The sequence below is a fragment of the Narcine bancroftii genome, chromosome 1, assembly GCF_036971445.1.
Source record: "Narcine bancroftii isolate sNarBan1 chromosome 1, sNarBan1.hap1, whole genome shotgun sequence".
In the NCBI taxonomy this organism is placed as follows: Eukaryota; Metazoa; Chordata; class Chondrichthyes; order Torpediniformes; family Narcinidae; genus Narcine; species Narcine bancroftii.
The window spans coordinates 277,989,439-278,001,547 of NC_091469.1; the positions used below are offsets into that span (position 1 = coordinate 277,989,439).

Below are 12,109 nucleotides of genomic sequence, written 5' to 3' on the forward strand. Positions count from 1 at the left end.
GATTTATGAAGGCCAATATGCCAAAAGCTCTCTTTACAACACCATCTACCTGTGACGCCACCTTAAAGGGAATTATGTATCTGTATTCCCAGATCCCTCTATATCTACCGCACTCCTCAGTTCCCTACCTTTGATCACGTATGACCTTTCTTGGTTTGTCCTTCATGTGGTCGCTTGTTGATGCTGTGCAACTGTGGTACTTATGCATGCACTCATGCATACAATAATCTGCTAAATTTAAAATATTTGAGAGTTTTTGAAAAGTTTGTATTCTTAGATGGTCCAGATTTCTGCTATCCAGATTTTCGGACTTCTGCAGTACCTTTGAATTCTTGACCTGGACTTTGCAGTGAACCATGAGCCAGGCAATGACAGACCTAATCTTTCCTTTGATTAATTTAGCTCACTTACCTTGAATAATTCTCCCTCCAAGAACTTAAAACCATAGAACATTACAGCACAGAAAATAGGCCATTTGGCCCTTCTCATCAGTGCTGAACTCTGCCTTGTCCCACTTACTTGCTTCTAGTCCATAGCCCTCCTTACCCCAATTATCCATGTATCAATCCAAAAATTTCTTAAATGTCAAAATTGAGCCACAACATAGAAAAATTGTGAGACTTTTCTACTCCATCTCCTTTTGCAGGGCACTAATGAACTGTTCATCCAGCTGGAAACATAAATGTGCAGATTAAGATGAGATGCCTGCAAATTCAGACTTAAGTAACAGAACACCGGCAGTCCCTGGGATTCATAAGGCTTTTGTCCTGAGAATAATCATAAACTGATTTCTCCATTAAGTTAGAAACATCAGTTTTCTTTTGTAACCCCTATTGTATAGCTCCACACGCACTTTCCATAATTCTTACATTTCATTGAGTATTCACCTGAACACAACTGATAATTAAACTAATATAATATATGCTGTGTCCATTGATGAACACTTGAAACATTTTTACTGTCATCATTAATATTATTATTATTATCTTGAAAAATACTTTTAAAATATTCGGGAGAATTTGCGCCATTTTCCATAACTCAAGTTGCCCAAAATTTTGGGAGCCTTATTGACAGAACACACAAAAGGCTGTCTAGGGATATGAGCAGTATTTAAACATTAAACTTTTGATCCAAATTTGAAAAAATAAATAAGCCATTTAAAATCTCATATCTTGGTCTCTCACTAAAATTCTTTGCATTAGAAATTTTCATCATGTCTAGTGTGAAATCCAAATATGACATTTATATGGTACTTAGCCCAAGTAATGATAGCTCCTTAAACGCCTGTGCAAATATTAACATCAAGGATGTTAATAGCAGATCGTAACAAATAAGGAATTTCTCAATTGGAAATAGCTTCCCTTACACATATGTTTTGGTCCTGTCCCTCTTTACAGAATTATTGGAAGGAAATTTTTTCCATTATATCTACCATTTTGAATATTGATTTACAACCACATCCCATTACTGCAATTTTTGGATTACCTATGATAGATTTGACTTATTTATCTCTTCCTGCAGATCGTATGATTGCTTTTCTTACAATAATGGCTAGAAGATCTATACTATTGAATTGGAAAGAGGTTAATCCTCCCACTGTTTTCCAATGGTTTACCCAAACTATACCATGTTTAAATTTAGAGAAAATTAGAAACTCTGTCTATGAATCCCCTTCTAAGTTTGAGTTAACCTGGCGACCATTTATTCAATATTTTCATTTGTGGTGAGTTGATCTGGCTCTGTTTTCTTTTTATGATTATGTATGATAATTGGGCTGTTAGATGAGATCGGAGTGATCAGCGTGGTTTAGCTATATCGGTAGGTATTTTTAAAAAATTTTTTAAGTTTTTAATTCAGATTTGTTTTTTCTTCCTTTTTGTGGTTTTTTTTCTCTTTTTTTTATATATTTTTATTAATTATATCTTTTTTTTAGAGATAGTTCATACTCTAAACTGATCTAAATTTTTTTTTATGATATATTTTTATTCTGCAATATTATTGTTTAATATCTCTGTATTAATTCATTATTTACTACGTATTTTTCATATCTCTTTGAACTGTATGTGTTTATAAATTATAATAATAATAAAAAGATTGGAAAAGAAAAGAAAAGAAAGAAAGGAATTTCCCTCAAAAAGTTTAAAGCACAGGAATTGCAAAGTTGCTATATTTTGTGCAGATGGCTTTACCATAATTAATAAAACAAAAATGTATGCCTTTGGTTATAAAGCACTATCATGGTAACAAGTGTTCAACTTTAAAATTAAAATTTGGCCCATGAGGCTGGGCCACCCAATTACACCCAATTGACCAATATGCCTGGTACTTTTTGAAGGGCAGGAAGAAACTGGATCATCTGGAGGAAACCCACACATATATGGGGAGAATGTACAAACTCCTTACAGGTAGCACCGGATTTGAACCCCTGTCCCAGTCGCTGGTGTTGTAACAGTGTTGCTCTAACCACTACATTAACCTTGCCACTGTATAGATTAGCTATTGGATAACTTATGTGAGTTTAGCTTGCAAAAGATTTGTTTCCATTATATTTTAATAATGAAATTTGTATGGGCAGCTGATAGTTTTCACTCTATTGAGTCATTCTAATTTCTATTTTATTTCTGTTCTTGGCAATTTCAGCAAGCTGTGAGTGACTGAGACTTAATAAATCAATGTTAAATTAATCATTGTATTTTGGTTTCAGACTGAAGCAGGCTCCTCCCTTCTTTGAGAATTTGAACACTTGAACTCTATCCCCAACCACTCCCTTTAGATGATATGTAAAGTGTGCTTAGGAAGTGTAAACCTTTTAAAATGAGTTCCCCAATCCAGTGAAGATCAAAAGTGGTGAATGTTCTGAATTGGAGAGATAAAACAATTCTTTAATTTAGTTGATTCTGCTCATGTTCCTTCTCTGTTATTGGGAGCCTGTTTAAATCCAGGTTAGTCCACCATCAACTAGTAAACATGGTAGTGAAAGGAAGTTGAGAGTAGCTGGATTATGGCTAAATATTTTTAGAGCACACCTAGTTGACCACTCCACCTGGAATGCTGCAGACTTTTTACTGACCTCAGTCTCTCCCATTCACTTGCTCCACCATTTCTGGGAATATTCTAAACTCTGTCGCTGGTGTTTCTAGACATCAAATGGATTAAATCTGGCAGGAACTCAGTATCTCTGTCTGATTCTGACCTCTCTTCTTCACCTCTCCATAATTACCAGCACATTTGTGACTGTACATAAAATCAAATGATATGGTGTTAAACTGAAGTCAACAATTAATCCATTTAACCAATTGCTAAACATTTATAAACTATTTCAGTTAGCTTTGGTTTAGTAATTCATAGTAATCCCATATTCCATCCCTCTCCCCCAAGACTTTACACAGGGAAAATTTATTGCGACCAATTAACCTACCAATCAGAACATGCTTGAGATGTAGGAGGCAACCAGAGAACCCGGAGGAAACCCACACGGTCACAGACAGAACATGTAAATTCTGCACCTATTACATTAGATGTCTGGATTGAACCAGGGTCGCTGCAGCTGAAAGCCAGCAGCTATCCTTGCTGCACCACTCTGCCACCTCAAACTGTCTTCATATGAACTCCTCAGCCTTCCCAAACAATGTGAGCACCTAAGTGGTGTATCTTTCAAATAACAGAGCACTTTCTGGTTTCAGTCATCAGAATTAGTTAATGCAAAACATAGGGCTTCCTTGCAGGAAGAAGTGAATCATTTATGATGAATTAACTGCCTTCATCCTTCCGTTAATGAATGAAAATTTAATTCTGAATACAAGCTATTGATTAAAGTCGAATATTTCACGTGTACATAACCTATTTGTAATTTTGTCTCAAACTGCATAGACAATGTTTAATTTGTAATGGCCATTTAACTTGATTAGAATAAGCAATGTAGAAATTCAGTCCTTTGACGCAAGTATAATAATTACCACCCTGTTAATTGCCTGTATGCAGGAAATCCTCACAGTAGCTTGGTTGCTCGCACCTCAATGCTGCCATCCAAAAACAAAACACTGCTCTATCACTACAGGAGTCAGTATCATCACAGACTTGACCTAGCATTGTAGCATCACCACATGGCAGCCAGATACATTTGCCTTAAACTTGGCCACCATAGATGTCTATGCTTTTTGTCTTCCTAATTAAATCTGAAATGTTCTGAGTTACACTTTTACTTCACTGGCTGTCCTTCTCTGTTTGACTATTGGTATCTTTTTGTCTCTATTTGGCTTTGTGCGTTCAATTCCTCTCTCTACTTTATTTTCATCAGCCCAAATTGTTAATGTCCTGTACTTCCATGGTCTCTGACAGCTGTTTGCAACCCAACCACGACATGAAGATAGTGATGTATAATACAATTGGTCTGATAAAGAGTAGAGTGAAACATGATAGGCTGCTGACACTGTGATTGTAGTAAAAGCACCAAAATGCTGGAGGAACTCAGCTGGTCTTTTCAGCATCTATAGGAGACAAAGATATAATGCTGATATTTCCGATCTGAGTCAGCCTGAAACATCAGCACTATATCTTTGCTTCCTATAGAAGCTGAAAAAACCAGCTGAGTTCCTCCAGCATTTCAGCATTTTTGTTGCTAAAGAGGAGATCCCACTGCCTTAATCAGGAGTGTAAACTCAAGTGTAATGAGGAAAAGTAAACAGGTGATGCAGAAGCAATGCAATTAGAAGACCAATAGAACAGCTGGAGTAAGAGGATGAGAAAAGGGGGCACTCTGAACTGACCTTGTTTGTCACACACTGAGTTACAAGTATCTTGGCCTCGCAATCTTCACTGCTCAGAGTATGATCTCCATGCAGCCTGAGCAAGGCTCTGCTCATAACAAAAGGGTGAGTGAATGCCTCTATTTCTCAGTAGGAGAGATGATTTGACATGAGTAGGAGAGTAATCGACTCACACATGACATGCAAGAGAGCAATCATCTTGCATTGAGCATCTCTATTTGAAGAGATCAACCAGCTGATGTGGAGTGGGGGAACTGTGAGGTGCAAGTGGCCAGCATAGGCTCGTGGGCCAGAAGGGCCTGTTACTGTGCTGTAAGTTTTAAAAAAAAAAATCAAGCAGTTCTTTGGTGGTGTATTGTTGTTTTTTCAGAGCTTTGAGTTTTTTGCATATGAGAGCTGGCATATGCCAAGTGGCCTGTCAGTAGAGATGTTGCATTTCTTCAAGGAGCATATGTGTGATGTTTTCTTCTGTTTTATAATCTCTTCCCATGAATGGAGTATCTGTTTTCAGGATATAGGGCATTGGATTAATGTGGCCTGCCCACTTTAGTTATCTTGAGTGTAGCTAGGTTCTTAATACTGGCCTGGGAGAAGACATTGATTCACTTGTCCTTCCTGTAAATTTGGACAACAGTATTCGTGATGTTCTTCTCCTACTTTGAGGTGGCCTGCTGTAGCTTGTGCATATCTCAGATGTACACCAGAATGCATGGATCCCTGCCACCTGATGGAACATGAGTTTAATGCCATGTACAAGGTATTAACATTTAAATATCCTTTTCCTCAATGTTCCAATGGATGTCCTGGTGCATTCAAGCTGGTGGTGAATTGCCTCATTGATATTTGCCTTGGTGAGAGGTGACTCCTGAGATATGGGAAGAAATTCACATTTTCCAGGGCCTTGCCGCATTCCTTTATTATCAGAGGGCAATGTGCTGCAGTCAGGACAGGTTAGTAGAAGAATCGTGTTTCCCAGATCATTGAATGCAAGGCATGTTTCATTGGAACAGTTAATGAAGACTTGTAACACTCAGCCTCTGAGTATTGTCTGCATTATTGCAATTTTGTTATTGTTGTTGGGATGATCTGGCTTCTGGAGCAGTGATACTGTACAATGAACAGTTTCCTATTTATTCTGAAGATCAAAATGTACTAAGGGTTGTAGGTCAATTGGGTGTAATTGGGCCACACAGGCTTGTGGGCCGGAAGGGCCTGTTACCGTGCTGAATGTCTAAATTTAAAATTGTAAACAATTTTAAATCAGCTGCAATGGTGCAGGAACCTTGTGGAAGTCGAGGTGCAACATTCCAGCAAGAAGGATCGAACAAAGAGTTGGGACAATGATGCAATCTTGTTTGATACCAGTCTTCATGGAAGTTGTACATTTCTGTACAGTTCTGTTGTACATTTCCAGATAACATTACAGATTGCATACATTCATTAAGCAAGTTTATGATAGATTAAAAATATAAAATAATTATCAGCTGTGTTAAATTTTTCTCCATAACCAATGACAAATCATTTCAAGATTCCCAATGCTCAGCTCTGTTGGTTTGTAAAATATTTTGGATAGGGTTTGGATATTTTAACTCATCTTCTTTGTCTGCATTTAGCCCATATACTCTGAACCAGATTCTGTGACAACTTTTCCTTTATATACCAAATATATCTATAGAATGCAGCTGAAATCATATTAATCACATTTTCCCTTGCAACAAATAAGAATTTGGGTTAACTGAGTTTGTCTAAACTTTTAATATTCTCTGCAAATCCAACATATGAGACAATGGTGTTTGCATTAGGTATAAATCCTCAGCTATGGAAGGTTATGGGTCAATGGGATAAGGTGGGAGATTGGCATGGACTAGAAGGGCCGAAGTGGCCTGTTTCAGTGCTGTAATTGTTATATGATTATATTAAAGTTCAATCTTCATGATAGTACTTGTATTTTTTTAATGTGTGCCCTTTCTAGCTGTTTTAAACAAGAAGTATTTTCTGATACACAACACTTTTTTGTGTCTGCTAATGTCCTGTGATTTTATTTCAGAGAGGAAAATAAAATATTTTATATGTTAACTGTTCTCTGAAAATAATAATATATTTCTGTAATTCAATTTGATTGAGTAAAGAGAAATATAAAAATTGGTTTAATAAGTACTGTGTTCTTATTATGGATACTGATTAAACTTACTGTGAAGTACCATGTTGGTTGGTTTAATTCATTTTAATAACAATCTAATGTTTTAAAAATGAGTAGTAATTATACATCACTAGAGCCCCCACCATTTAATCATTGTGTTAGAACAGGATATCTGTTTCAATTATATAAAATTGAAATTATTTGTGATCCAAAATGAACAGTTTTATAGTGTTTTATATATATATATAATTATAATTTGAGTTTCAATCGAGGTTCTGAGCCAACTGAAAAACCTCACAAAGATAAGCGTATACAGAGCCGTTGTCATACCCACACTCCTGTTCGGCTCCGAATCATGGGTCCTCTACCGGCATCACCTACGGCTCCTAGAACGCTTCCACCAGCGTTGTCTCCGCTCCATCCTCAACATCCATTGGAGCGCTTTCATCCCTAACATCGAAATACTCGAGATGGCAGAGGTCGACAGCATCGAGTCCACGCTGCTGAAGATCCAGCTGCGCTGGATGGGTCACGTCTCCAGAATGGAGGACCATCGCCTTCCCAAGATCGTGTTATATGGCGAGCTCTCCACTGGCCACCGTGACAGAGGTGCACCAAAGAAAAGGTACAAGGACTGCCTAAAGAAATCTCTTGGTGCCTGCCACATTGACCACCGCCAGTGGGCTGATATCGCCTCAAACCGTGCATCTTGGCGCCTCACAGTTTGGCGGGCAGCAACCTCCTTTGAAGAAGACCGCAGAGCCCACCTCACTGACAAAAGGCAAAGGAGGAAAAACCCAACACCCAACCCCAACCAACCAATTTTCCCCTGCAGCCGCTGCAACCGTGTCTGCCTGTCCCGCATCGGACTTGTCAGCCACAAACGAGCCTGCAGCTGACGTGGACTTTTACCCCCTCCATAAATCTTCGTCCGCGAAGCCAAGCCAAAGAAAAGATATATAATTATAATTTGAGTTTCAATCGAGGTTCTGAGCTTTTGGGTGGAATTTCAGATGTTATAACTAACAATGTGGGACACAGCAAAATTGGTTTCAATAACATCTGCTCCCTACAATAAAGTAGTATTACAAGGGCAGCTTTGGTAAGACACTGTTTAAAATTTAGGACCAATACCAGTTAGGGCTTCAATAAAACTCAGGCATTTATCACTTCAAATACAATTCAGATCAAGCTGGCATTAATGACTAATGTCACCTCAGCACCTAAGAAAATGGGAAAACACAGACTGATCCAAGGCTTGATGGTGAATCTCCTGCACAAGGTAAATTTGTTATCTACATGTCGTGAATGGAAGATAATGAAAATCCTTTTACAGTTAAGCACTCCTTGGTTCTCAACAAAAATGCCAAGGTAATCAGCTAGCTTTTTGGATTTCCAATATATCTGACAAAATGAATCTGCATTTAAAATGTGCCCACCATGACCATTGTTCATCCCAAAGCAATATATAGCTTTTTATAGCTCCAGAAGTAAAATCATTGAATTACTGTTATAGCCAGACAAAAGTAAAAATACAATGCTTGAGAAACTCAGCAGGTCAAACAGTGTACTATACTATAGCAAAGGTAAAAATATACATGGCCAACTTTTTGGGCTTGAGCCCTTCACCAAGGTATGCATTGTGTTTTTATTTCAATCAAGGTATCTGCAAACTTTTGTGTTTTACTCTCATTACCAGGCAAAAGGATGGATTTAGTCGTAACAGACGTTTGGAAGTTGCAACACACAAAAGTGGCTTATGGCTAGTGAAGATCTATGAGAATATTAAGAAAATATAAGCAGGGGAGTGATCACATTTAATTGAAGGAAGAGTAAATCTCCAGGATTGATTGATTGGAGTATTCTGAATCAGAGATTGTTTAAAAAAAAAGCCATCAGTGGTAATTAAAACCCTATAAAATAGATATCATTTAAAGCTGGGACTGAACTAGCTGGAGATAAGGAATCATAACGTTCTCTCCTTTTAACTACGCAGCAGCAATGAATTGCACATGGGGAGACAATCACCAGCAAGGAGATGAAAGTGGGATTAGTATAAATGAGTGGTTAATGAACCACAAAAAAAGTACCCAGCATGATACTGCCAACATTATGCCACTACCCTAGGCAAGTTTCCAATCCACATACTCTAACAATAATAAGACTTCAGACCTAGCAATAGAAAGGTTAAAAATATAATTTTTATGCTAATTACAAAGTTTACTTTAATTCTGCTGAAACTTTCTTCCACATTTATGTCCCCTAAGATTTTTCCATTCGTACTCTTTCAACAATTGCAATGTTCACAACAGATACTATATTTTCTAGTAACAATTAAGGGAAGGATCCTCACATCTATGCTCTTTATCACATTCTAGCTATATCTTTTGTCACAAACTCTTTGAACTTAAAGTAGATGGCGTAACTGTGGGCCACTCTCTAGCCAACTGCATCACCATATCTTCAGCCTCTTTTGATTTCACACTTGCGGGCCTCTGGTGGTCCACCACCGGCCTACTGCAGGGGGAAACCTCTGTACCTGTAGGAGAGTATGGGGGAAAGGACAACACCTGGCCGGCTGTCAAGCCCCACCCGGTCGGGTGTCAATCACTCTCCGGGATATAAGCCTGCGCCGGCCTCCCAAGGCCTCACTCAGAGTTGCTGCAGCCATAGCCAGCCTGGCTCTGTGGAAGTCTTTGCCGATTAAAGCCTGTTGTACAGTCTTTACCTTGTGTGGGTCTGATTCTGTCTAACAGCGCACCACAGGGCCATAACGCAATTACTGGCACAGTGTAATTGAGATAGAAGATGAAGGCTGAATGCCATAAAGCACCCAGCTTGTATACCTGCAGCCGGAGCATAGGGCAAAATAGGCTGGTCCATCTTCTTAAAAAGCCAGGTTACAAACGAGATTTCCTGTAGAGAATTCAAGTATGCACAATGAAGGGACAGTGATGGATAAATATAAGGAATTTCTTGGTGCATTGCCAGTCTGCCAGAAATGTCAAGGAAAATAAGAAGTGTGTGTCAACAAGTATTTATGCTCATTGGATTCTTAACCTCCAGTGAAATCCATTAGATAGTGTAGACTCATACAAATGAAACATAAGTTCAAAAAACTGAGTACATTAATTTAAAGGGTCTTCACAAACTGCTTCTGGAATATTTTATGAATTGAGTGGCAGCTCAGCAACACCTTTAAAAGATATAATTGTTGTTGACATTTAAAATAATGTACTATAGGGCCTGTCCATTCTTGGTTGGAAGTACTGGTCAACTCATGAACATGCTTGTGGAACTAATATCCAAATGTGTTTCTCTATCACCTTCTGTGGCTCAACTGAATAATTTTTTTATTACTTTCTGCAAAATATCTAAGGTAATTTTAGGTACATTAAGGACACTACAAAAATGGAAGTTGTTTTTGTCAATAAATGTAAATATAATTGTTTTGTTCAAATCATCCTACCTTGGCAAACTGTTCACACCTATGCAATTGTTCACAGCTAACATCAGTTCTTTATGTAGCCCAAAAGGTAATTCTCTGGAAAAGAGAGTTAAAAATTTGGACAGATATATTAAATTATATTGCATAAACTGCACAAGTAGATTCCAACCACACATTCAATTTTCACCCCTTCTTCCTCACTGGTGGATCCAATGCACAATAATCACAAAATGCTTTGCAATATGTTTGTAAGATTTCTTCAGCACCATCTTATAAACCCAGATCTCTATCAATTTTGATTTGTTCAGCCACATGGGGTCCACAGAGAATCAGAGGGTAATGGTGGAGGTCTATGATCAGTGGTGTTCAGCAGGAATCAGTGCTGGGACTTGCAGGTATGTTGCTGTGGTACATATAAATAATATTGAATGAAAATGTAGGTGGGATGACTAGTAAGCTTTCAGATGACATAAGAATTGGCAGTGTTGAAGATAGAGGGAAAGGTTGACAAAGAATACAGCAGGATATAGATCAGTTGGAAATATGGGGAGTGAGATGGCAGATGCAGTTTAATCTGGACAAGTATGCATTTTAGGATGTCAAATGTGAGAGGAAAGTATCCAGAATGCTTACTAGAATTGATGTATAGAGGGATCTTGGGGTGAAAGTTCATAGTTCCCTGCTGCTGGTGTGGACCCAGGACAGTGGCGAACAGAGATATAGTGCGGCTCCAAAGGGTTTAAGTGTCTGGTCCTAATGCCAGTGGCTCCATTCAGACATTAAATAGAATGTTAGAGGAGCGAATGGTGGTTTTAAACTAAAATGCTGCAACCACAGTTCTGTGCTCAGCAGTGGCCATGAGAGATTGCAGACTCTGGGGAGTAGCAGACTGGCACAGGGCACCAGAAACAGGGAGAACATCCCACCATTGAGAAGGAGAGGTAGAGGAGATGACCTTTTAGGGCAGTGACCATGGTGGCAGACCAGTGAGGGGCTCATTGGCTGAAGAATCCTACAGGATGGTGACCATGTGGTCAATCAGTGAAAGGAATCTAGAGAGGCTGCCGGGTGACCTGTGGACAGGGAACCAGCAAGGCTGGTGAACACTGCCACATGAGAACCAGGTATTGGAGCTGGGATTTGAGAGGGTGCTGAGGGCAAGAAGGGAACATGAACAGGCAGGGTGGTGGAATATGGGCTATCTGCTGGCCAAAGGGATTAGTTTAAATTGGTTTCACAGTCAGCACAAACACTGTGGAATGTAGGGTGCTGCACTGTTTTATGTTCCATGATTGTTGTTGAATCAAATGCTTGGAGTTCCCTACACATGTGCTTTGTAGGTCTGGTCTCTGTACAATGAATGATATGGCAAACTAAAAATAAAGTCGATTTAAAAAATAGCATAAATTACTAAAATAAGCAGAAATATATGCAATTTTATCAAAAGATGAAAATTATTAATAATTATTCAGATACTGAGGAGACTTCATAAATTATTTTCATCCTGTAAACTTAAAGGCATTATTAATGAAGTTAACTCTTGTCAAAATGAATTGCATCATTGCATTTAACTAAGCTCTTATTTTTGGAGCTTTTATTGACTTACTGCAGCTGCATTTCACTCCTTCTGATCTTGTTTTTTGTGTCCATGCTTTTATCTCATCTAAATTGAACTGCATTTACATTGCAGCTGAGATGAAGCAACAATTTTCTTTGGGAAGGCACGTCATTTTGGAATCACTAATGAAAAATTAA

At 38.4% G+C, this 12,109-nt stretch overlaps 1 long non-coding RNA gene across 3 annotated transcripts in view; it reads right to left on the bottom strand.

Moving 5' to 3' along the window:
- Positions 1 to 12,109, bottom strand: part of LOC138744381 (uncharacterized) — a 48,675-nt gene that overhangs the window by 20,867 nt on the left and 15,699 nt on the right. For all 3 annotated transcript variants that reach the window (XR_011345464.1, XR_011345462.1, XR_011345465.1), the window contains exon 3: positions 10,376 to 10,450. This is a non-coding gene — a long non-coding RNA (uncharacterized lncRNA). The remainder of the gene's footprint in view (positions 1 to 10,375; positions 10,451 to 12,109) is intronic.